This window comes from Suricata suricatta, chromosome 9, assembly GCF_006229205.1.
Source record: "Suricata suricatta isolate VVHF042 chromosome 9, meerkat_22Aug2017_6uvM2_HiC, whole genome shotgun sequence".
NCBI lineage: Eukaryota > Metazoa > Chordata > Mammalia > Carnivora > Herpestidae > Suricata > Suricata suricatta.
In genome coordinates this window covers 102,055,920-102,083,564 of record NC_043708.1, presented here as the reverse complement: position 1 = coordinate 102,083,564, position 27,645 = coordinate 102,055,920, and the positions used below count along the sequence as shown (strand labels likewise).

The window sequence follows — 27,645 nt, the reverse complement described above, 5'->3', positions numbered from 1 at the left end:
GTAAAAAACGTTGAATAAAACTAGTGCAAAGGCAGAGTCTTGTGGTATACCACCTCCACCTAGCTGACAAACATCTAGTAATCAATACTCTTTAAATATAGCTCTTCAGCCACCTATAAAGTCACCCAACTATATTGCCATCCAATGCACATTTCATCAACATGTCATGAAGAATATCATGAAAGGCTTTTTCAAATACCCCAAAGAAATCAAGGCATTCCAATCTACCTACCCAACAATTGTATTGGGAACAAAGAGAGAGAAAGTTCACAGTACCTTGGTTAAGGACTTAATCAGGTTTCTAATAAGCAAAAGTTTTCTGGATTTCTTTCTTCATTCAGAAATATCAAATACTTAACATGGTATAAGCACTGTATTATGGAAAGTGATAAATCTAATATGATGCCTATCCTTAGATCTGGTGGGGTAAACAAATGTGAACAAGCAATCAAATAAATATCATTAAGGATGCAAAAAGTTAATGCCATTGTTGGTGGGAGAGAATTAGGAAACAAGTTAAACCCTGGACATCAGCTTTAAGTAGGTAGCTAGATATATAGGACTGGAACTCAGAAGAAAGTCCAGGGCAGTAGTTAATAGAAGCCATGAGCTTGCCTGGGTGAGAGAGCCCAAGCATAAAGGATAGAGGAAAAAAAGAAGAAAGCTGGAGAGAGAAAATAAGGAGTATTATCAGTGAAAGGATTAAATCCAGTAAGATAAGACCACAAAGAAGCTGAAAATTATAATAATCATGATGATAGAAGTAAACTTTATTTATTGCTTGCTACATGTGTGCCACACACTTTTCAAAGCATTTTATATGTATTCTTCAAAACCATCTGTAGTAATTAATATAGTAGCTTTTATTTTTCTTTTTAATTTTTTACATTTATTTATTTTTGAGAGACAGAGAAAGAGCACAAGTGAGGGAGGGGCAGAGAAAGAGGGAGATACAGAATCCAAACAGGCTCCAGGCTCTGTGCTGAAGCACAGAGTCTGACACGGGGCTTGAACTCACAAACCGTGAGATCATGACCTGAGCTGAAGTTGACATCAGACGCTTAACCGACTGAGCCACCCAGGTGCCCCTATTTTCTTTTTTTAACAAATCATCCTTAAAAAATAAAATTTTAAAATATTTATTTTGAGAGGGAGAGAGAGAGATTGCATGCATGCAAACACACATAGTGGAGGGGCAGATAGAGAAGGAGAGGCAGAGAGAGAGGGAGAAAGAGAGAATCCCAACCAGGCTCCACTCTGTCAGAGCATAGCCGGATGCAGTTAGTTAGGCATCACACTCTTGATTTAGGCTGAAGTCATGATCTTAAGGTTTGTGGGTTCAAGCCCCATGTTGAGTTCCGTGTTCACAGTGTGGAGCCTGCTTGAGATTCTCTCTCTCTCCCTCTCTCTCTGCCTCTCCCCTGCTCATGTACATGCATTCTCTCTCTCTCAAAATAAATAAACCTTAAAAAATTAAAAATTAAAATTTATTATTGTTTAAGTATAATTAACATAAAGTGTTATATTAGTTTCAGGTTTACAATATAGTGACTCAGTAATTCTCTTTACATTACTCAGTGCTCATCTTAAATGTACCTTAATCTTCTACATCTATTTCATCCATTCCCCCATCCACCTCTCCTCTGGCAAACACCGGTTTGTTCTCTGTGTCTTAGAGTCTGGTTTTTTTTTTTTTTCTTTTTTATTTTGTTTCTTAAATTCCACATATGAATGAATGTATATGGCATTTGTCTTTCTCTGACTTACTTAATTTAGTGTAACATCCTCTAGGTCTATTTATTGTCACAAATGACAAGATTTCATTATTTTTCAAGACTGAGTACCATTCCATTATAGATATATATGGCATATCTTCTTTATTGATTCAGTTCTCAATGGACATTTGGGTTGCTTCTGTATCTTGGCTATTGTAAATAACGCTGCACTACGCATAGGGATGCATATATCTCTTTGAATTCAAGAGTTTTCATTTTCCTTCAGTAAACACCCAGAAGTGGGATTATTGGATTATACAGTAATTCTATTTTTAATTTTTTGAGGAACCTCCATACTGTTTACTATAGTGGCGGTACCAGTTTGCATTCTCACCAAAAGTGCATGAGGGCTTCTTTTTCCCCACATCCTTGCTAACATCTGTTGTTTCTTATGTTTTTAATTTTAGTTATTCTGATAGGTGTAAAGTGATATCTCATTATGGTTTTAATAGCATTGTCTTGGGGTGCCTGGGTGGCTCTGTCGGTTAAGCGTCCAGCTTCAGCTCAGGTCATGATCTCACGGTTCATGGGTTCAAGCCCAACTTCGGGCTCTGTGCTGACAGCTAGCTCAGAGCCGGGAGCCTGCTTCAGATTGTGTTTCCCTCTCTCTCTGACCCTCCCCTGCTTGCATGGTCTTTCTCTGTCTCTCAAAAAATAAATAAAAAACATTTTAAAAAAATAGCATCGTCTTAAAAATTTTTTTTTAATGTTTATTATTTATTTTTTGAGAGAAAGAGAGAGATAGTGAGCAGGGAAGGGACAGAGAAAGAAGGAGATACAGAATCTGAAGCAGGCTCCAGGCTCTGAGCTGTCAGCACACAGCCAGATGCAGGGCTCGAACTCATGAACGGCGAGATCATGACCTGATCTGAAGTTGAACACTTAACCGACTGAGCCACTCAGGCGCCCCAATACCATCTTCTTTTAAAGATGAATATACTAAGACTAAACAGCCTAGGTATGTTAACCAAGGTGATACAGCTTCTAAATGATAAATGGGAATTCAAACTCAGGCAAATTGGCCCCAGAATCTATGTAGTACTAAAGTGAGAATCAAAACCGGATGGTGTCACCGGAAGCCAAGGGAAAAGGTAGAAGAGAATGGGCTTTTGTTAAATAATCTTAGTAAGAAGTTGAAACTGCAGGAAAGGGGAAAGCACAGAAGCTAAACTGAATGCACTGGGTAAAGAAAAGCAGGAAGTGGTGAAGGGAAGATAATTAGAATTTATTACGAGCCTACTGTGTGCCAGGAGTTCTACATATGTTATCTCATTAAATCTTCTAATATCCCTATAAAGTAGATGATAGTTTTGTTTGACAGAAAATAAACAGAGCCCTGGGAAGGTTAATTGATTTTTCCATAATTACCCAGTTACTAAGTGGCAGGGTCAGGATTTTAACCAAGGTATGTCTGGACTCTGAAACTTACACTCTTCCCCATATTACTCTAGAAAAGCTTGGGCATGATCAGGAAGGAGAATGCAAGTAGCTCACACACTGTCTATCTACACTTTGTTCTAGGATTTTGCTAAAGATCAGTAAATAACCATCTATAATTTTGAAAATTTGGACATGTGCTTGTCCAGTATTCTCCTTCTGGTTCTCTCCCATATGCCAGGATTCCCTAGACAACAGGCTCTCTGACTCCACGTGCAAACTTTTTCAGTATTTTCCAATATGATTAATTTGGATTTAGACACTTGAACTCCATCAAAACTCAAGATGCTCTGTCAAAGAGGAAAGAGGGTACTTGCTATTTCATAGTCCTCTGGTAAAGCAAACTTATCTTTAGTAAGAAGAACAAAAGTTGGTCAAGAGTTTTAATCTATTTTTGGATCTGGGTTTGCACATTGGTTTTGGTAAATCCTTATTTTCATATTTTGATTTTTGCTTAATGTTGCATAATATGGTTCTGTTTTCAGTATAAATATCCTCTGAAGTGGACTGAACATCTGTCATAACGTAGTCAAGCCTTGCTAAACTATGTTTCATTTTTTAACAACTACTCCTTAGCCCAGCTCTTCTAAAACTTACCAACAAAACCCCCAAAACTAAATATCAACACTATATGAAATTTAGAATTTTGTAGAATGTGCTTAACATATGGTGCTCACAAAATCCTATAGAAATTGAGAGGGGCAATTCATTTTTCAAAGGACAGAAGGTTTCTTAAATACTGTAACCTAGAAAGACATCAGAATATTCTGATATTGGAAAGAACTCTGCTCTTAAAAAATCTCTTTAACCAAGATCGTGCCTTAGACAAACCCAACAAGGCAAGAGTAACTATATTCTAGTTAATAGGTTTTAACGCTTTTACTATTAAACATGGTCCTTATTCTAATACAAATCCATTCAACAATGTAATAAAATGGAGAATCCCACAACTCAGAAAAACAGATGCCATATTTGTAGACTCAATACAAAGTCTATATCCTTGCTTACAAAACTTCATTTTAGCTTGGAGGACAAACTGGTAAAAAGGTACAATAAAGATGAACAACGAGCTGCAAGTACTGGCCTAGGGAGTGACTGTCAGAGGGAACAGAGAAGACTTCATATGGGAGTGGACTAAAGCAGAAGTAGTAGTTTTCCAAGAAGAAAAAAGTGTACTCCAAGAACAACTCATTCAAAGGTGCACAGGCAGTAACAAACACAATATATTTAAAGAACTCCATGTTGTTTGATTTGGTTGGAATAAAGAGAACAGGGAGAGTAAAATTGGGACTTAATTTTCCAGGTATTAAGAAACTACTAAGGAATTAAAGAAACAAAATGATGTTATTAGATTTCTACATTTAAAGGTCAAATTAATGCAAAGGGGTAGGCTAAAAAAGATTGAAAAGGAGGTGGATCCTAGCTAGATACCCGTTACAATAAACCTAGTAAGACAGAGGAAGGGGATGACTGGAAGGATTCAAAAGACATTCAGGATATATTATAAGGAATCTGACTTTATGAGATATCAGACATGCAGGTGATCAGTAAAGGAGTCAGGTATGATTTGAATTTCAGATTGAGGGGTGTGTGGGTGGCTCAGTCGGTTGAGCATCCAACTCTTGATTTTGGCTCAGGTCATAATCCCAGGGTAATAGGATTAAGCCCCACATTGGGCTCCATGCTGAGCATGAAGCCTACTTAAGATTCTCTCTCTCCCTCCCTCTGCCACTCTCCCCTGCTCATGCTCTCTCTCAAATAAAATTTAAAAAAGAATTTTAAATTCAGATAGTTGGGAGAGGATTCATTCCACAAATATTTACCTAATACATGCCAGGCACTATTGTAAGTGCTAGAGATATGCTATAAACTGAACAGACTAAAATCCCAGTCTGTGCAGCTTAAATTTATGTGGATGGTATCCCACATCTGAAAAAGAAAGAAAAAAGGGGAGAAACAAACAGGTTTTAGTTTTGGAGAGTAGCTGAAGAAAGATAAAGGAGATTAGGTTTTTGGTTTTATTACTATCTTTTTAGTGTTTGTTTATTTTTGAAAGAGAGCATGAGCGGGGGAGGGATAGAAAGAGGAAGACAGGATGGGAAGCAGGCTGTGCACTGTCAGTGCAGAGCTTGATGTGTGGCTCCAACTCACGAACTGTGAGATTATGACCTGAGCTGGAATTAGACACTTAACTGATGGAGCCACCCAGGAGCCCCTGGTTTTCTTTTAAACTTTGCTCAGTTGCCAGCACTCTAGGAGAAGAAGACTAGTAGCGCATTAGAAGCAGGTAGGTCTTCAATGCATAATCTGAAGGAACATCAGAATAATACGTAAACACAAATTAAAACAGAATAATATGTAAATACAAATATAATTTTCCAATTTTAGACTGGCAAGGATGAAAACGTTGAACAAATATTCAAGCTGGCAAGAGTATGGAGAAAAAAACAGGCATTCTGTTGTAGCTGGGAGGAATATAAATTGGCAGAAACTCTGCAGAGGGTACTTTGGCACTATGTATCAAAATGTAAATTGCACTTGCTCGTTTGGCCCCAAATTATATTTCTATAGTTTATATAAAGAAGTTAACAGGGGGCGCCTGGGTGGCTTAGTCAGTTGGGCGACTGACTTCAGCTCGGGTCATGATCTTGCGGTTTATGAGTTTAAGCCCCGTGTCAGGCTCTGTGCTGACAGCTCAGAGCCTGGAGCCTGCTTCAAATTCTGTATCTCTCTCTCTCTCTCTGTCCCTCCCCTGCACTCTCTCTCATTCCTTCAAAAATAACTAAACATTAAAAAATTTTAAAAAAAAGAAGAAGATAACAGGACAGGTACACAAAGATGTATGATATACAGTTTGTTTCAACATTGTTTTTAATAGCCAAACAGAAAAAGCCCAGAAACAATGTAAATGCCCAAGATAGCATAGATATCAGTCATCAAGGAGATATCCACAGTGTATTTTTGAGTGAACAGAAGGTTACAACACAGCATGTACTAGATTAGCCTATTAATGTTAAATTGATGTCTACATTAAGTATATATGATTTTAAATGATATGCAGATCAGAAATTAGAAATGGAAATTGAGATCTGCAAGGATGTTCTTGCAGTCATTTCTGGGTAATAAGAATCTGGATGCTTTTTAGTTTTTTATATTTTTCAGTATCTCATTTTTATTAGGAATTTATAGTTTTTTAAAAAAAATTATAGTTTTTAAAAAGTTATTTTAAAGGAAAAGGAAGAGATATTTACATATGTGAAGGTTTAGGTTTATTATAAGAAAAAGGACTGAGGCTGATTAGGAAATGGGCAGATGGGGGGAAAGAGCAGCAACAATGCGGCATGTGAGTAGAAGGGGGAGGCAGAAAGGTAAGGATATGAAGTCAGTACATCCACTGCACAGGTCACTGGGCAACAGGACTGTCCCCACACAGCTGGGTGGCTCCTAAGAACTGGGGAAACAGGCAATTCTACACAAACATTGCTAGGACCTTCGTAGGCAAATATTCATAACCTAGAAACTACCGGTATTCATTTAATTCTAGCTGTGGAGAACCGAATGGCATATTTCCTGCATGTGCAAATATGCAGACTCTTTATTGGGAAATAAACAACAATTCCAAACCCCTCTCTGTGGCAACCAAAATCCTACCTGGAACAGGGCCAGAAAAAGCCATGTCTCCAACACTTCTGAGAAAACTGTGGCTGCTGTTTATCAAATTAAAATGCAAAGCAGCTCACTCCAGTGTCACTGGGAACTGTCAGAAAGGGATTATGGTTCCCACCCCAAGGATACAGGTCAGCTAAACAATACCCATCTTCTTGTGCTGGGAAGGAGGGAGAAGGAGAAAGATTAGGCCTGTTTCCAAATAGCAGTCCCGCCTGCTTGTTACCGTGGTAACCTCCTTTCCCAGAGCTGTTCTCATTTGTCTCTCTCTCCCTGACCTTCATGTTCTTCTGACAGTAACTGAGGAGGAAAAGGTATCTGCCTGCCAGCTCAGCACTCAAGTTGAGGGCACTGAGCAAGAAAAAGAGGCACTCAAAGTCTTTCTCATTCTAGTCTCTGAACAGTGACCTTAGAGCGATTAGAGTCCTGAAAGAGATTTCTGGTAGCCCCTGTCATTCCATCCTTCCCTCCCCTGCTCTCAGGGCCACCTCACTTCTCTGATATACCCTTCTGGTGTGAGGAATCTGAGTCAGAGTCAAGTGGGTAGGTGAGAAGTCACAGAAAAGAAAAAACAAGGCATGACAGGCTGAAAAATAGACGTAATAAAATATTAACTCAAGAATGCCTGAGACAATTATCAGTATAATGGTTAAGTGCAGCTTTTAGTTTTCTCTCTCTTCAGGATTCATGCCATATGTTCAGTCTGTAGAGGTGTGAGGGCAATTAAGGTACTTGGACAGGGCTAGGGGAAGTGCCCAAATACTCAGTGCTTTTTATTGTTTTCCGTCAAGCCACGGATACATACATCTCAATCATTTAACAAATAATTATTGAGCCCCTTCTATGTGCAGGTCCTGTGTTAGACACTGGGCATAGAATGGTAAAGAAAGAGACTGGTAAATACAAAGGAATTATAAACCTATTAAGGAATAGATAATAGAACAAAGTGATCTTCTAGGGTAGTCAGGGATGGACTCTCTGAAGAGGTTGAATTTAAGCTGAGACCTGAAAGGTGAGAAGATATGCAAAACCTGAAAGATGAGAAGATATGGAAAACCCAGGGATAAGCAATGCAGGCAGAGGAAACAGCATATGCAAACCCCTAAGGCAGGAAAAAGCTTGGCATATGTTTGAGGTCCATATTTCATTTCATATTACCAGATACACCCATAGAAAAATGTTTGAGTCTGCTGATTCTAGAAGCTTAGAAGGCCCAGGGAAGGGGCAACATTAAAATAGCTAGCCAGAAATATCCACAGAGTCCAAAGAGGGCTTACGAAGATATCAATCATGAAATACTATGGTCTATGGACACAACTCTTACCCACTAGTTTAGAACAATTAAGTACTACAATACTGGAGAGCCTTCTCTACCAACAGCAGTCACAGTCACTCCAAAAGACACACTGTTTAAGAGTGGGGCTGATTTCCATTAGTTTATCTTAAATGGCATCCCAACCCCACCACAAACCCATCACAGACTTAACCCCAAACCTAGTTAAACTGATTTATGCTGGAGTAATGAGCTTATAAAGCAGGTGGCAGGGACAGGTTTTAGTCCCAGTTTCCACCATTTAGCTGTATAGCTTTAGGCAAGTCACTTCACTTCTTCAAATTTCAACTTTATGAAATAAAGCAGTTGGGATTTTATGATCTTTAAGGAGATGGCATGAGGACTTTCTCAGTTATAAGTGACAGAAAAGCATAGCCCTACTGGCTTAAAAAAAAAAAAAAGGAATTTAATAGCTCTCATGTAACTAAAAAAGTCCAAATTATGCACGGCCTGCTATAGGGGTTCAAAGGATGCTATGGAGCCCTAGTTTTCTATCCCTCCCTCTCTTGATACTGCTTCCTCTGGTCCACCTTCATCTTTAGAAAGGCTTTCCTCCTAAGTGACATGGTAGCTACAACAGTTCAAGCTCTTAACTCCAAGCCCAGTGGAAACATGTATTTTTTTCTAACCACTCTAACAAAAATCCTGATACTCAGTCTGGTTGGGCCAGATTCTATAGTTTAAGAGCCAATGTCCATTAAAAGCTTTATAATTTTCATATTTTGTAAATTTTTTGCATATCTGGGTTTTAATTTTAAAAACCATAATGTATACATAGTTTTTGTATCCCTACCATCATCTTTCCTATTGGAGAACTGCCCCCCTCCCAGGCATCTTACTAATGGGCAATCATAGTGTTTCTCTAGTTGCCTTGCTTTGGAGTGGGTTCAGCATCAATTTCTTTTACACTAAGTTGTTGACAGACTATTTCATTTTTTTTAGAAGGTGAAGCTTAATATGTCTGTACATGATATAAAACCCTTTGAACCTCTCCTGCTCTTAAAAGCATTAAATTTTTGCATCTTCCTTAAATAAAATACCTATTGTAAGATAATCAAGTAGCTATACTACAAAAGTATTACTATGTCCAGGCAACAAACACATCCAATTATACCACAGGAATAAATTATGGTGAGATCATCAGAACATTCTGGATTACTCATGAATATTGGAGTTTTCTTGAAGATCAACTGGAATCTGGAATACTGGGCAGAGTCTGAGTACCTCATATGCCAGAGCAATAAAAGGCCAGGTGTTGTTGTTTTTTTTTTTTAATGTTTATTTTTTGAGAGAGAGAGAGAGACAGACAGAGACAGAGCACAAGTGAAGGAGGGGCAGAGAGGAAGGAAGACACAGAATCCAAAGCAGGCTCCAGGCTGTGAGTTGTCAGCACAGACTCCAACGCAAGGCTTGAACTCATGGACTGCGAGATCAGGACCTGAGTCGAAGTCCGTTATCTGACTGAACCACCCAGACCTCCCTAAATGACTAGGTTTCTAAGAGCACAGGTTAGGAGTTGAAATTTCTAATCAGCAAGTAGCTGGCTGACAGCAGAGATTTAGTAAGTGCATAAATTAAATGGGGCCATGTGCAGTATGTGTTTTTTCTTATTCTTTCCAACTTTCCCTGGTAGTTTTTTGACTTTCTGGTCAACTTGAGTAACTTTTTAGCCTCTACCGTAACCAGTATGATCAATCATACCACGTTTAATTTTTTTACCAGCACCTATCAGTCTAAGTTTTCATTGTGAATTCCATTAAGAGATTTTATTATTTTTTAATGTTTGTTCATTTTTGAGAGAGAAACAGAGTGCAAGTGGGGGAGGGGCAGAGAATAAAGAGACGCAGAATCCAAAGCAGGCTCCAGGCTTTGAACTGTCAGCACAGAGCCCAAGGCAGAGCTTGAAATCTTCAAGTGTGAGATCATGACCTGGGCCGAAATTAGATGCTTTAACTGACTGAGACACCCAGGCACCCCCCCCCCATTAAGAGCTAATTAAAAGGAGTTTTTCCTCACAAATATAGTTTTTAATTTTTTTTTAAGTTTATTTATTTTGACAGAGCACATGTACACGTGAGTGGGGGAGAGGCAGAGAGAGGGGGAGAGACAAAGAATCCCAAGCAGGCTCTGCACTGTCAGCCCTGCCTCATGAGGTCTCAAACTCATGAACCTTGAGATCATTACCTGAGCCAAAATCAAGAGTCAGATAACAGGCTGAGCCACCCAGGCATCCCTGAGAAATCTTTATAATAAACAAAACTCTTAAATTTCTGGGTCTGTTTCTAATATGTAAAATTTCTTCACCATTTTATTTATAATTTTAACCTTGTAGAAAAAAATCTCATATAAAAGAATATCCCCAAAAATGTCCATAGATGTAGACTATTTCAGAAAGTAGAGGAGGATTTTGGTTTAAGAATGGATAAGGGAAGAAAGACTTGTTCAAACAGAAAGAAAGGGTGAAAACAAGTAGGAAAGGGCCTCCTGGCTGACTCAGTCAGTTAAGCATCCCACTCTAGCTAAGGTCATGATCTCATGTTCTGTGTGTTTGAGCCCTGCATCGGGCTCTGTGCTGACAACTCAGAGCCTGGAGCCTGCTTCAGATTCTATGTTTCTCTCTCTTTGCCCCTCCCCTGCTCATGCTCTGTCTGTCTCTCTCTCTTAAAAAATAAATAATAAAAAACATTAAAAAAATTTAAATGAAGTAGGAGATAAATAATTAAGGGGCACCTGGGTGGCTCAGTCTGTTAAGCATCCAGCTTCAGTCAGGTTATAATCTTGCCGTTCATGAGTTCAAGCTCTGCATCGGGCTCTGTGCTGACATCTCAGGGCCTGGAGCCCACGTCAGATTCCGTGTCTCCCTCTCTCTCTGTCCCTCCCCACATCGTGCTCTGTCTCTCTCTCAAAAATAAAGAAACATTTCCCTAAGGTCAGACACAACACAGGGATGTCCACTCTCACCACTGTTATTCAACATAGTACTGGAAGACTTAGCCTCAGCTATCAGACAACACAAAGAAATAAAAAGTATCCAAATCGGCCAGGAGGAGTCAAAGTTTTACTTGTTGCAGATGACATGATACTCTTTACGGAAAACTCAAAAGATTCCACCAAAAAAACTGCTGGAACTGATCCAGGAATTCAGCAAAGTGGCAGGATATAAAATCAATGCACAGAAATCGGTTGCATTCCTATACACCAACAATGAAGCAACAGAAAGAAATCAAGGAACTGATCCCATTTACAATTGCACCAAAACCCATAAAATATCTAGGAATAAACATAACCAAAGACGTAAAAAAAAAAAAATCTATGAAACCTGATGAAGGAAATTGAAGAAGACACCAAAAAAATGGAAAAATATTCCATGTTCCTGGATAGGAAGAACAAATATTGTTAAAATGTCAATACTACCCAAAGCAATCTACATAGTCAATGCAATCCCTATCAAAATAACACCAGCATTCTTCATGAGCTACAACAAACAATCCTAAAATTAGTGTGGAATCAGAAAAGACCCCAAATAGCCAAAGCAATCTTGAAAAAGAAAACCAAAGCAGGAGGAATCACAATCCCAGACTTTAAGCTGTATTAAGCTGTAATCAAGACAATATGGTAGTGGCACAAGAACAGACACTTAGATCAATGGGATAGAATAGAGAACCCACAAATGGATCCACAAATGTATGGCCAACTCATCTTTAACAAAGCAGGAAAGAATATTCAATGGAATAAAGACAGTCTCTTCAGCATATGGTGCTGGGAAAACTGGACAGTGACATGCAGAAAAACGAACTTAGATGGGGCACCTGGGTGGCTCAGTTGGTTGAGCATCCGACTTTGGCGCAGGTCATGATCTTGCAGTTCATAGGTCTGAGCCCTGCTTCGAGCTCTGTGCTGAGAGTTAGCTCAGAGCCTGGAGCCTGCCTTCGGATTCTGTGTCTCCCTCTCTCTCTGACCCTCCCTTGCTCGCAATGTCTCTGTCTCTCAAAAATAAATAAAAAACATAAAAAAAAAAAAGAAAGAAAGAAAAAAGAAAAACGAACCCGGATAACTTTCTTACACCATACACAAAAATAAACTCAAAATGGATAAAAGACCTAAATGTAATACAGGAAGCCATCAAAATCCTCAAGGAGAAAGCAGGCAAGAACCTCTTTGACCTTGGCTGCAGCAACTTCTTACTCAATAAGTCTCCAGAGGCAAGGAAACAAAAGCAAAAATGAACTATTTGGACCTCACCAAATAAAAAGCCTCTGCAAAGTGAAGGAACCAATCAGCCAAACTAAAAGGAAACCAACAGAATGGAAGAAGGTATTTGAAATGACATATCAGATAAAGGGCTGGTATCCAAAATCTATAAAGAACTTAGCATACTCAACACTCCCCCCCTCCCCAAAATTCCAGTGAAGAAATGGGCTAAGGACATGAACACACACTTCTCCAAAGACATTCAGATGGCCAACAGACACATGAAACGATGCTCAGTATCACTCATCATCAGGGAAATACAGTCAAAACTGAGATACCACCTCACACCCATCATAATGGCTAAAATTAACAAGTTAGGCAACAAAAGATGCTGGCAAGGATGGGGAGAAAAAGGATCTTTTTGCACTGCTGGTGGGAGTGCAAACTGGTATAGCCACTCTGGAAAACAGTATGGAGATTCCTCAAAAAATTAAAAATAGAACTACCCTACAACCCAGCAATTGCACTACTAGGTATTTAGCCATGGGATACAGGTGTGCTATTTCAAAGGGACACATGCACCCCAATGTTTATAGCAATGCTATCAACAATAGCCAAAGTACAGAAAGAGCCCAAATGTCCACTGACGGGTGAATGGATAAAGAAGGTGTGGTAGGTATACACACACACACACACACACACACAAACACACACACACACAGGAGTACTACCCAGCAATTAAAAAGAATGAAATCTTGCCATTTGCAACTATTTGGATGGAACTAGAGGGTATCATGCTAAGCAAAATTAGTCAGAGAAAGACAAGTATTATATGACTTCACTCACATGAGGACTTTAAGATACAAAAGAGATGAACATAAGGGAATGGAAGCAAAAATAACATAAAACCAGGGAGTGGAAACCTAAGAGACTCTTAAATATGGAGAACAGGGAAGAGGGTTACTGGAGGGATAGTGGGAAGGGGCTGGGCTAAAGGGTAAGGGGCATTAAGGAATCTTGAAATCATTGTTGCTCAGGGTGCCTAAGTGGCTCAGTCAGTGAAGCGTCCGGCTTCGGCTCAGGTCATGATCTCACAGTTTGTGGGTTTGAGCCCCACATCGGGCTCTGTGCTGACAGCTAGCTCAGAGCCTGGAGCCTGCTTCGGATTCTGTGTCTCCCTCTCTCTCTGACCCTCCCCTGCTCATGCTGTCTCTCTCTGTGTCTCAAAATAAATAAATAAATAAATTAATAATAATAATAAAAAAAAGAAAGCATTGTTGCTCTAGATGCTAAACTAACTTGGATGTAGATTTAAAAAATTAATAAAAAATAAACATTTAAAAAATAATTAAAAGAAATAGACTTTGAAGGTAACCAACCTGGTTTCTGACTCACCACTACTGGCTACTGCAGCTTTAGGCAACTCATTTAACTTCTTCAAGCCACAGTCTTCCCATTAGTAAAACAGAAATCACTAGTACACACCTCACAGAATAAGTGTGAGATTTAAATGAAATATTATATAAAAGCATTTAGCACCGTTTTCTGGCACAGAGCCTGATAAATGTTAAACACTGCTGCTGCAGTTTCTGTTTTTATTAAATACGCCCTAGGGATACTCCAAATGGGCTTTGCCCACTGACCTTTACCTCAGAACAAAGATTAGAAGTTCACAAGCCAGAGAGCAGTTTTTTCAGGCTAAAAGCAAGCCAAGAGTTGGCTACTAAATCACTAATTTAAATAATCAAATAAGTTTTCTCCTTTTTAGCTTTTCAAGCCCATCCTTATCTCAGGTTGGAACACATATGCACATAAGGTGAGTGTACCTTCCATAATTCTTGTATTACTCTACAGTCGGGCTCCATAAGAAGAGTTAAAGTTCAATTTGCTGGTGTTCATCTATGCAAGCCAGGAACAAACACAGGAGACAAAGTCCCCAAATGACATTCTGGTGTGTAGTTAAACCACTTGCTTTGTATGGGTGGCTGAAACATTATGCTTCTGGCACTATTAAGCCTGAGAAAGAGGTTGCCATAATCTCCAGTAGTCTGTACAGCCTTCCCCTTCTTGTAGAACAAACGGATGAACACACCAGCAGTTTCCCCAAGCAGATAAAACTGGTCAGCAGGTGACGAGTTGGTAATAATCCTATAATTCTCTAAGGAGTTAGAAAGAAAAGCACTTAATCTCCACTTCGATGAGGCATTTAGCTAATCATTGGCCTGAGAAGGAACCTTTGGGGGAAAAAAATGGGAGGGAGAGCTTCTAATAAGGGGGAAATGCCCATGGCACAAACACTTTAGCAGTCTAAAAAGATCAGGGAGGTTTCCCTCAAGCTGTTCCTCTTCTGCTCTCTAGAACAAGCCAACCTTAATTCTGCAAAGAATTATGGCTCCTATCACTCAGTTGTCTAGCACCCTGAAGATTTCTAAACATTTAGCTGTGGTCACTTAAGCTCTCTTGGCCTTAGTTTCCTCATGAGATTAATATAATGCTAGGTTTTTAGTCTCTCTCTCTAAATCCTGATCTTGCCTAAATCCAAACTGGCATAACTGTATGGGGGCAGCTATACTTAACAGCATTGTAACTTGAACCTTGTTACAAGGGTATTCATCAAAATGAAAACCTCTCCTACATTCAGACAAGCATTTGTAGCACAAAAATTAAACTTTCCAACCAGCAATCTCTTCAAGATGATCTGAATGAGAATAAGGCAGCACCTGAAACACAACGGCTCTGGACTGACACTATTACGCTTAGGATACAAGCCTGACAGGTGTTAGAAGAGGTTCTTTCGAACACCGTAGAGATAGGCGTATTTTAAATAAAATACATAGTGAAAGAGGTCAGATGTATTTATCCTTCAGACAATGAGATATCTTATTTCAATCTAAGAAGTATTAAAATGGTCTATATTGGAATGTTTTTCCCATCTCTAGTGTTTTAGAGCCTACTATTCTTTCCTTTCTTTTCCTTACAAGTTTTGCTCAGGTTGCTAGAAGAGATTCTATGGACTTCTAGCCTCAAAGCTGGATTGACCTGATTGAGTAAAAGATTAGACAGCAGGCACACACATGCAAGAACTACAAGAAACTAAATAAACCAAACTACAACTGTCAAAAGGGAGGAAGAGACCAATACAGAAGAGAAATATTACTTTAGTATCTTTAACAAGTACATGCAGCAGAAATACATGCTTTTCAACTTCATTGTTCACCTCATGCCCTCAAATCAACGTCCAACTAATTCCACCAGTCTAAAGAGAAACTCCTAATAACAGTTCACTGTGTGCATCATTCTGCGCATAACACCAGGAGGCTCAAAGCAAATCTTTCTGTTCTACAAACTAAGGTTTTACTTAACAGTAAATTAGATAATTTTTCTCATCTTCTATAGAAAAAAACAATCACATTCTAATAAGTTCTTATTTCATCATACAGGTGTATTTCAAGCCATGTGGCAAAGAACCAAGTTAGTTCATACCATCCTATTAAGACTAGACTTTCCATTCTAAGGAAAAGTATAATCACATATATTTAGAAGGATGTTATCTTACTACATAGTCTTTGTTTCATAGTGCTCAGGAAGTGATACTTTGTATTTAATTTATTTTTTAGTGTTTATTTTTGAGAAGGGGGTGCAAAGAGAAGGGGCAGAGGATCTGAAGCAGGCTCTGTGCTGACAGCAGAGACCCTGATGTGGGGGGCTGGAACTCATAAACCACAAGATCATGACCTGAGCTGAAGATGGATGCTTACCTTGTACTTTATAAACCTTGGGGTAAGGCTTCAGAAATTTTAAACCCCCAGCCCTGTATTTCTTTTGGGGGTTGTTTCTATTAAAGAATAAGAGAATGAAAAAACTGATTTTGGTATACAACATACTGATAGATGTTCACACTGTCCTTAATCACCTGCTGACCATATTTAAGATCGTGTTATGCACCAACCATACTGGCAAAAATTTTAAGTTGACAATACCAAGTACCAACTAAACAAAGGTGATGAAAGGAAAAACTACTGGTATAACTACTTTCACAAACTGGCCTTACTTGGTCAAGTGGAAGATATACACACCCTACTGCCTAAAAACTCCACTCCTAGCTATGCACCCTTGAGAAACCCTTGTACATGTAGACCAGAAAACATAACAACAATGTTTAGAGCAGCAATTTGTGTTGCCAAAAATGCTGTTAAGAACCCAGATGTCCACCAGTAGGCTGACAATACATAGTTTCATATCTTCATACAGTGGAATACTAAATGCAGTGAAATTATACTGCACATATCAACATGGACAAGGGGAAAAAGGCATGACATAATGATTCTATTATTTTTAAAAATATTTTATTTTTAAGTAATCTCTACACCCTGCGTGGGGCTCAAATTTACAAACCCAATATCAAGAGTTGCATGCTTCTCCAACTGAGCCAGCTAGGCACCCCCATAATGACTCTACTGAAATCAAGAACAAAATCAGGCAAAACTAAGACAGATTGCTTGATGATACAGACAAATGGGAAAACATACAGAGATAAATGGGTGAATGATTATAAATATCAAACAGTGGGCGGTAAAAAGGGAGGAGCAGGTAACCCTCATTAGGAAAGGATCACACAGGAGGTTCTAAACTTGAAATGTTGTTAATGCTTTAAAGTGGTTCAAAGGTATGGGTGTTCGTTTTAAAAATTGTTCTTTTTGAAGCAGTTTAAACTAAGAGAAAGAAACAAATCATATCCAGAGATAAAAATATTCCCTATTATCTAGTGCCTACACATTGCTACAATGAGGGAACATGCCAAGCTTTCCTGATGACTTCTTTAGGTAGTGTGGCCATTCTAAAAACCACAGTTTTCTAAATAATTAAGAAAGAGAGTAGATCTACTTCCATAGTATGTCAGAGGTATAATTTTCCTTTGGAGCACTTATCTTATACAAAATGACTTTCTGTGCTGTCTCCCTCCCATGATAAAGTGGAAATTCCATTAAGCAGGATATCCCTTCCTCCAACACTCTATCTCAGAGTCTTTAGCATGGTGCCCAATCATGGGAAGTACTCAATAACTATTTTTTGAATGAATGGATAAATGAATGACTTTAACAATCTAATTACATTGGCTGACTTTTACTAGTCTCCCCAAAAATGCAAGAAAACACACCACAATTTTCCAGCAACTTGATGTTTCATCCCTGTTATTAGGCATTCTGACCACTGTCCCAGAACTTGGTAGTTATTTCAGCATTTATGCAACCAAGGTTACTGAGGCACTGTGCTAGCTGCTGAAATTATGACACTGACAGGATTGACATAATCTCATTTATCTACATAATAGTCATTCCATGTATAAAGGAAGATGGTAAGATAGCCTCGCTCCAAACTCCCCCCACCCCCGGACCTCTTAAGACACTGAAATGTGTACAGAGACAAAGATGAGATTTCAACAACTGGTGGGTGGCAAAGATCCACACTTTGGAGAACAATGGGCTGCTATTTCCTTCAGCTGCTCTGAAGGATGAACTAATTTCTTTAGTCTTTGCCATCCTTGTGAGTTAAGTTATATCATTCTTTGTTCTGCAGAGTAGCTTCTCATAAAATATTGAATAAACAGCAAAGCACTGTCCTTCTGGAACCTCTTCTAGAAAACATGCAGAGACAATCAGTCACAGAAAAAAAAGCTACAAAGGAAAGAAATTATTATCTTGAAGACAAACATCTCTGTTCTGGAGATAAAAGAGAGGAGCCACAAGTTGCCACATTACAGCTGCCTTTCTGCCTCCAATATATGGGAAAGGTTAAAATTAGAGACAACCAATGAAAAACATTAAATGGTAGTCCTAGTAAACTTGAGAACTGTTTTGTTGCACTAACCTCACTTTTGCTGCCTTTCTGGTTTTTTTTTTTTTTTAATGTTTATTTAGTTTTGAGAGACAGAGTGTGAGCAGAAGGGCAGAGAGAGGAGACAAAGAATCTGAAGCAGGCTCCAGGATCTGAGTTGTCAGCACAGAGCCCGATGCGGGGCTCGAACCCACAAACCGTGAGATCATGACCTAAGCCGGAGTCGGCCACTTAACCGACTGAGTTACCCAAGTGCACTTTCATTCTGTTTCAATACAGTCATCATTCTACCCAGCATTCCTTTAAAGGCCATGGTTAAAAAAATGCTGCTGATACCTATTATCAGCTCAAGCTATTCTTCTCTTCTTTCTCCTTCCTTAAGCCAACCTGAAAGTTAAGAAGTCAAAGATGGTGGGAAGTAGTGTAGTTAGGTAAGACATGAAGGAGACAACTAGCACCCCTCAAAATAAACTTTATTTCTATTGTCTTAGAGGGTTAAGTTCTCTCTGGAAATTTAAAAAGGTTGTCAGTAATCTGAATTCATAATGCATATTTCTAGTTGCATATTATCTTCAAAAACCTCTTAGATTCAGTCTCCTCCTCTGTGAATCAGTGTTTATGGGGCAAGAATTTGGCATTCAGAATACTGAAGTAAATTAAGGGGACTGAGCACCCAATTAGGTGCTAAGTAGCTACACAGAAAACTAGTTAAGATTTAGAAACAAAACATATTTATTACTCTATTCAGAGGGAAGACATACACAATTTACCAAAAATCTGGAAAACTGAACCTAGGAAAAAGCACTCACAATTTGCTATAAAATTGAAAAAATAAAGCAGAAATACACATCATATTCAACTTATCACCTAAAGACAACAGCAAAAAATATATATATCATATATATATATATATGATATATATATATATGATAAGGCCTTTGTGAATTAGAAAGAAGTTGCCTTTCTGTGCTAATCAGGTTCAAGACATGCAATCAGACTGGATTTCAACCCTTCATTCAACCTCTCTCAGGTGGGGACCTTCCTGAAGTCTACTTGGTACAAATGAGGATGACTGCCTTACACATGTGTTTCTTTCTTCTCTCTTCCAAAAGCTTATTAAAATGAAACCACAGAAGTGTAAAAATAGACATAAAGCTGTGAGGAAAAGGAGAGCAGCAGACATGAGATGTCAAAAACATTTTGGAAACTACAAAGTAGATGGACAAATGTTAACGTACCAGACCAAAGGAAATTGAAACCTAAACCCAAACCTGTAAGAGACTAAGCCTGTAAGCTGGGAGTGAAAGAACTATGCTAGCAAACATTCAAAACTCAGGAAACGCTTAGCAACATCAGGTACTTTTATTTTGAGAGAGAGAGAGAGAGAGAAAGGGAGGGAGAGGGAGTGTGGGAGAGAGAAAGAGAGAGAGAGAGAGAGAGACACAGAGACAGAGAGTGAGCAGGAGAGGGGCAGAGAGAGAGGGACACACAGAATGCTTAGCAGGCTCCAGGCTCTGAGCTGTCAGCAGAGTCCGACACAGGGCTCAAACCCAGAGACTGTGAGATCATGACCTGAGGTGAAGTTGGACGCTTAACCGAGGCACCCAGCTACCCAGGCACCTGTTTTTATTCCAAAAAATTGTTTTAATGTTTATTTTTGAGGAAGATAGAGAAGGTGCAAGTGAGCTAGGGGTAAAGAGAGGGGGAGAGAGAAAGAATCCTACAAGGGACACACACACACACACACACACACACACACACACACAAACACAGAGACAGAGAGAGAGAAGTGGGGCTCACCTGAAGCAGCGCTAGCAGTTACCCAAAGCGGGACAAGAGCTCAACCAAAGCAGTGCTTGATCTCACGAACTCCAAGATCAGGACCTAAGCCAAAGTCATACGCTTAACCAGCTGAGCCACCCAGGCACGGAAGATTCAGTCTTTAAAAGATACAATCAGATTACACCCAATGCAGGCTCTCATCTCTTTAGCCTACCAGCAGAAGTCTGAAGGCTTACTCTCCGGAAATGTTGAACATTCAGGCTCTGTACTCACCCACAACACATACAATTGAGAAAAGGGATAAAGTTCAACACGGAGAGCACCAGGGAAACACAAAACCCTTTTCCCTCCACTGGGCTGTGAGAGCAGGCAAAAGATGGGTTGATTGCTCTGAGGGGAAAAAAGAAGCGCCTAAGGCTAAAGAACCTACAGATGTTGGTAGCTGGATGACCCCCATGTAAAAAACAGGAAGGTATAAAGTATAAAGCACTAGTAAGCTCACTACCAAAAGAAACAATTGTTATTTTTATATTTATCTTTATTTTTAAAAAATAATTTTTTGTTTTTTTAACCTTTATTTTTGAGAGAGACAGAGTATGAGCGGGGGAGGAACAGAGAGGGAGACACAGAATCCGAAGCAGGCTCCAGGCTCTGAGCTGTCAGCACAGAGCCAAATGTGGAACTCGAACTCACAGACCATGAGATAGTGACCTGAGTGAAGTTGTATGCTTAACTGACTGAGCCATCCAGGTGCCCCTTAATTTTTTTAATGTTTATTTTTGTTAGAGACAGAGCATGACGAGGCCCAAACCAAAAACCACGAGATCATGACCTGAACTGAAGTCAGATGCTTAACCGACTGAGGCATCCAAGCACCCCTTATTTATCTTTAAAAGAAAGCAGGGCATACCAAATGTACTGATACTTAACCAGTTATTTTTCACTTTCCCATGGACATTTTCCTCTGCCACTGAGTATACAGATTTTCATGGCTGCATAATATTCCGTATGCAGATAAACTGGAATTTATCTAATATGCTTCCTATAATTAGAATTTTAGGTTGCTTGCAGCTTTTTAGCATTCTTATCCATAAGTTATTGCAAATGTTTCTAATTCCTTATTTGCGATAAACTCCTAAATAGGTGGAATTGAAAGGTATACACTTTTTCAATGTGTATTCTTAACCTGTCTTCTGGTAAAGCTGTATCAAGTAAGTTTCTTAATAAGAGGAGAGGAGATGCTTTATATCCTGATTATAATGGTCAGCCTAGTTTTGCATGGTTTTTGTCTTTTTTACATGAACTTTGTTAAGGTATAACATACATACAATAAATCACACCAACTTATATAATCTAATAAATTTGACATGTATAAAATCATTACCATAATTAAGAGGGTGAACATATCAGACATTCACACTAAAGTTTCTTCATGCCTCCTTGTAATCCTCCTTCCTTGTCTTTTTCAGTCCTTCCAGATCTTCCCTGACCTTCCCATCCCACTCCTCAGCAATGATCTGCTTCCTGTCACTGTAATTATTTTTCATTTTCTATAATTCCATATAAATAAAACTATATAATATGTACTATTTTATATAGTTTCTTTTGCTTAGAATTATTATTTTGAGGTTCTTTCATGTTGTGTGTGTCAATATATTATTTCTTTCGGTTGATAAGTAATAATTTATTGCATAGGTACACAAAAATTTGCTCTTCCATTAACCAGTCAATGGACATTTGAGCTGTCTCCAGTTATGGACTATGAAAAATAAAGCTTCTATGAATATCTGAGTACAAGACTACATGAAAAAAGTAAATACCTTGTGATGGAATGACTAAATTATGTTAGGTAAGTGCCTAATTTCTTAAATAAATTGGGAACCAGTTTCCCAAAGCACTTCTATCATTTTGTATTCCTATTAATAGTATAAAACAGTTGCTCCTCGGACTGAGTAAAGTCAATCTTTTCAATTCTAGATATTCTAATATAGGAATCCAGCAGTATCTCACTGTAGGTTTAATTTATGTTTCCTTTTTGGCCAAAGATGTTGAAATTATCTATTCAAATTTGTTTTGGGGTTGCTTTTTCCTTATTACTGAATTTCCAGAGTTCTTTATATATTTTAGATAGAAGTCCTTTACCAGATACATGATTTGCAATTATTTCTCCCAAAATTGGTAGGCTGCCTTTTTATTCTCTTAATGATGACTTTCAGATATATACATAGATACACACACACACACATAAATATATAATATATATACCTATTATATATGTATGTATATTTAAATTTATTATGGTGCCTTTCAGCTATGTACATACATATACATATTTTTAAATTTATTTGAGAGAGAGTGTACATGCAAATGGGCAGGGGAGGGGCAGAGAGACAGGGAGAGAATCTCAAGCAGGCTCCATGTAGTCAGCACAGAGCCCCACCTGGGGCTTGATTTCACAAACTGTCAGACCATGACCTGAGCTGAACTCAAGAGTTGGGTGAGCCACCCAGCTGTACCTTAGGGTGCCTTTTTTTTTTATTATTATTTTTTAATTTTTTTTAAATGTTTTATTTATTTTTGAGAGAGAGAGAGAAACAGCTTGAGCAGGGGAGGGTCAGAGAGACGGGGAGACACAGAATCTGAAGATGGGTTCCAGGCTCTGAGCTATCTGTCAGCACAGAGACTGACGCGGGGCTCGAACCCACAAACCGCGAGATCATGACCTGAGCTGAAGCCAGACACTCAACAGACTGAGCCACCCACGCGCCCCCAGGGTGCCTTTTAAAGAGCAAAACTTCCTAACTTCAATCAAGTCCAATTTATCAATTTTTCATTTTACAGACTGTACTTCTGAAGTCATAGCTAAGAAATCTTTGCTGTAACCCAAAGTCAGAAAGGTTTTCTATTATAATATTCTCTACAATTTTTATAGTCTTAGATTTTACATTAGCCTAAATCTATTTTGAGTTAAATTTTATTCATGTTGTGAGGTATAAATAGAAGTTCACTTTTTGGAACATGGATATCCAATAGTTCCAGCACCATTTGTTAAACCTATCCTTTCTTTGTTGAATTGCCTTTATATCTCTGTAGAAAAATCAATTGACCATTTAAGTATATTTCAATTTCTGGACACTATTCCACTGATCCGCATATTTGGCTATCTCAATGTCCCTGCCATATTGTTGTAATCATTGTAGATTTAAAATAAGAATTGAAATCAAGTAGTGTAAGCGCATTTCCCTATGAATTTTAAAACCTGCTTGTCAATTTCTATTAAAAAGTCTGCTGAGGGAGTGCCTGGGGAGCTCAGTTGGTTGAGTCACCAATTTTGGCTCAGGTCATAATCTTGTGGTTTATGGGTTCAAGCCCCATATTGGGCTCTATGTGGATAGCTAGAAGTCTGGAGCCCAATTCCGATTCTATGTCTCCATCTCTCTCTGCCCCTCCCCTTCTTGCACTCTGTCTCTCCCACTTTCTCTCTAAAAAATAAACATTAAAAAAAAAAAGGGCTTGTTGAGAATTAGGAATCACTGGTCTGTCAACAATTTGAGGAGAATGGAGACTGTAATGCTGTTGAATCTTTCAATCCATGAACATGGTAAATCTCTCCTTTTATTTAGGACTTCTTATATTTCTTTCAATTATGTTTTATAGTTTTCATTGTACAGGTCTTACATATTTTTTGTCAGGTTTATCCCTAAGTATGTAATACTTCTGATGCTATTATGAGTAGCATTTAAAAAATTTCAATGTGATTGGGGTGCCTGGGTGGCTGAGTCAGTTAAGTGTCCACCTCGGCTCAGGTCATAATCTCATGGTTCGTGGGTTGGAGCCCTGTGTTGGGGTCTGTGCTGACAGCTCAGAGCCTGGAGCCTGCTTCAGATTCTGTGTCAGCCTCTCTCTCTGCTCCTCCCCAATTCATGCTCTCTCTCGCTCTCAAAAATAAACAAAAGTTAAAAAAAATATATTAAAAATAAACTAAAATAAAAATTTCAATGTGATTAACACTATATAGAAATACAACTGATTTTTCTACACTGAATTTGTCTTGCAATACTGCTACTCACATATTTGTTCTAACAGGTGTTTTTGTAGTTACTGTAGTTTCCTTAGCATTTTCTACATACATGATCATATCATCTATAAAGATAGTTTTATTTCTTCCTTTCCTGTTTTATTTATTTTTCGGGCCTTATCAGACTAACTAGGACCTTCAGTGTAATGATGGATATAAGTAGTAAGAGAAAATATCCTTACCTTGGTCTTTATCCTAAGGCAAAAGCATTCAGTTTTTCACCATTAGCTATGATATTAGCTATAGGTTTATGGTCCTTCTATTTCTACTTTCTTGAGCAAGGTAAGGCAAATGATGCAAAGGAGGCATGAAAAGTACTCACCTCATGTGTAAAAATTTAAAGGAAAAAACCTATCTTAATGCAATATTTTTGAAAAGTCAAATAAAAAAACCCACAATAAACAAAATATCAAAATTTAAATAAAAACTGGATCAATATCATTGATTTTTCCTTTTGCCTCTGGCTCCAGTATGGCTCTACATGGCACTGTTATTGAACCTTGCAGAAGAATGGGCATTGCAGGCAGAAGGAAGAACACAAAGGCCAAAATGTAGGAATGCACCTCAGGTATCTGAGGTATATTAAGGAAGTTAGTATGATAGAAAAAGAGAGAGGCAGCAGCGAGAATACATGAGGTCAGAATGAAAATAGGAGCTAGATGATGTCTTTGACAAGAACTTTGAGTTTTTCTGAATAATATGGGAAGCCACAACACAGTTTTAAGTAAAGGAGTGATATAATCTGACACGCTTTAAAAGGATCACTCTACTATGAGAAAAGATTACAGGCCACTAAAGACAGGGAGACAAGTTAAAGGCTATTATAATAATCCAGAAGAAGTTAAATACTGGCTTGGACCAGCTCATAGCAGTAGAGGTAAAGAGAAAAGGTTGGATCCTAAATATATTAAAGATGAAGCCAGTAGGATTTGTTGGTGGATTATATGTGGGGAAGAAGATGAAGAGTCAAGAATGACTCCTTGACCCACACAATTAGAAAAATGGGACTGCAAGGTGCCTGGGGGGCACAGTCAGTTAAGTGTTCGATTCTTGATCTCAGCTCAGGTCTCAATCTTAGGGTTGTGAATTCAAGCGCTGCATTGGGCTCCATGCTGGGTGTGGACCCTACAGAAAGACGGACAGACAAGAAAGAAAGGCAGAAAGACAGACAGAAAGAGAGAAAGAGAAAAAGAGAGAAGGAAGGAAGGAAAGAAGGAGGAATGAAAGAAAAAGAAAGAAAAAGAGAAAGGTAAAAAAGGATTGCTGGGGTACAGAGAGAGAGAAAAAGAAAAAGAGAGAGGGAAAGAAGGAAGGAAGGAAAGAAAGAGAGAAGGGGAAAGGAAAAGAAAGGATTGCTGGGGTGCCTGGGTGGCTCAGTTGGTTAAGTGTCTGACTCTTGATTTCAGCTCAGGTCATGGTCTCAAAGTTCATGAGTTTGAGCCCCGCACTGGGGTTCGTGCTGACAGCGCAGAGCTGGCTTGGAATTCTCTCTCTCCCTTTCTCTCTGTCTGTCCACTGCTCACTCTCTATCTCTCTCTCTCTCAAAGTACATAAATAAACATTTAAAATTTTAAAAAATAAGAAAAAAGAAAAGCGGGATTGCTATTTGCTGAGATGAGTAAGACTGAGGGAGGATCGGGTTTCAGAAAAAAAAAATCAGGAGTCTGATTTTGGACAAATCAGTTTGAAATACCTATTAGATATCTAAGTTAAAGTGTCAAGAAAGCAGATGAATATATGAGGCTGATAATAATTTTGAAGTCATCAGCATATAAATGAGAGCAGAGGAGATAACAGAGTAGTAAAAATACAACAAGTAGTCTGAGGACTGGGTGCCGGGGCATTTCAATGTTTAGAGGGTGGAGAGATGAAGAGGCAAAGGAGCCTAAGGTGAAGTATACAGTAAGGTGAGGGAAAAAAAATGAGAAGAAAGTGGTATTCTGGAAATCAGGTGAAGAAAGCACATGAAGGCAAGAGCAATCAAATCTACTAACAGGTCAAGTAAAATAAATACCAAGAAAGTGAAAAGACAGTCCACTAGAGAATCAGATAAAATATTTGCAAATCATGTATGTTAAGGAATTTGTATCAAGAATGTATTTTAAAAACTCTTACAATTCAACAATAAAAAGACAACCCAATTAAAAACGGGCAAAGGGTGGCTCAGTCCAGCATCCAACTTCGGCTCAGGCATGATCTAATTGGTTCCTGAGTTCAAGCCCTGCATCAGGCTCTGTGCTGTCCATGCAAGGAGCCCGTTTGGGATCCTCTGTCCCCCCTTTCTGCCTCTCCCTCACTTGCTCTCTTTTTCTCAAAAAATAAACAAACATTAAAAAAATGGGCAAAGGATCTGAATACATCTCATTTTCCCCCCTAAACTCTTTATTTATATTTCCAAAGAAAATACACAAATGCCAACAAGCACAAGAAAAGGGGCTGAGAATCATTAGTCATTAGGAAACCTAAATCACAATGTGATACCACTTCATAGTTATGAAGATGGGTAAAATTAAAAAGACAGACATTGCAAACTGTTGGTGAGGATGTCAAGCAGTTGGAACCTTCTTATACTGCATGTGGGATTGTAAATTGGTGGGGCCACTATGGATAAAAGTCTGGCAATTCCTAAAAATATTAAACAGAGTTAGTATACGACTCAGCAATTCTACTTACAAGTATACACTTGTATATGTATATACACTTATAGAATGGAATACATATGTCCATACAAGACTGGTACATTAATGTTCATATTAGCTTTGGTCAAAATAGCCAAAAAGTAGAAACAACTCAAATGTATCCATCAAGTGATGTATGGATAAACAAAAGTAGCGTATATATCCATACAATGGATTATTTGATCATGAAAAAAACCAAAATATGGATGACCCTTAAAAACATTATGCTAAGTGAAAGAGGCCAGGCACAAAGGCCATATATTATATGATTCCATTTGTATGAAATGTCCAGAATAGGCTAGTTCAGAGGTGGAAAGCAGAGTAATGGTTTCTGAAAGCTAAGGATATGCAGGAATGTAGAATGACTACTGGCAGGCACAGAACTTCTTTTTGGGATGACAACAATGCTCTAAAATTAGATAGTAGTAATGGTTGTATAACTTTGTGAATATACTAAAATCCTCTAATTCTGTACTTGTATTTCAAAAGGTGTATTTTATGGCACTGTATCTCAAGAAAGCTATTATTCAAAAAAATAAAAATTGAGAATTGATCATTAGATTTATCAGTGGAGAAGTCACTGGGGACTTTAACAAGGGCAATTTCTACAGAATGGCAGAATCAAAAGCCAGATTAGAATTGATTTAGGAGAGAAAGGGAGAGGAATGGAGATGGTTGTGTGGACTATAATTAAGGCTATGATTGGTGTATAGGCAGCTTTTCAGAAATTTTGCTAGAGAGAGCAGAAAAATAGGGCATTTTCTGGATGAAGATGTGGGATTAAGAGATATTTTTAAAGGTTAAAGAAACTTAGTGCATGCCTGCTAATGATGGGAATGAGCCAATACACGGGGGGGGGGGGGGGGGGGG

At 38.5% G+C, this 27,645-nt stretch overlaps 1 protein-coding gene and 1 long non-coding RNA gene across 4 annotated transcripts in view; one reads left to right on the top strand and one right to left on the bottom strand.

Annotated features, from left to right (window-relative positions):
• ZNF609 (zinc finger protein 609) overlaps positions 1-27,645 on the bottom strand; it is a 212,111-nt gene that overhangs the window by 71,632 nt on the left and 112,834 nt on the right. The window lies entirely within an intron of this gene.
• Positions 1-27,645, top strand: part of LOC115301037 — a 102,184-nt gene that overhangs the window by 21,566 nt on the left and 52,973 nt on the right. For 2 of the 3 annotated variants that reach the window (XR_003912951.1, XR_003912949.1), the window contains exons 2-4: positions 14,171-14,218; positions 21,489-21,551; positions 21,715-21,868. This is a non-coding gene — a long non-coding RNA (uncharacterized LOC115301037). The remainder of the gene's footprint in view (positions 1-14,170; positions 14,219-21,488; positions 21,552-21,714; positions 21,869-27,645) is intronic. The other variant, XR_003912950.1, reaches the window with a different exon arrangement.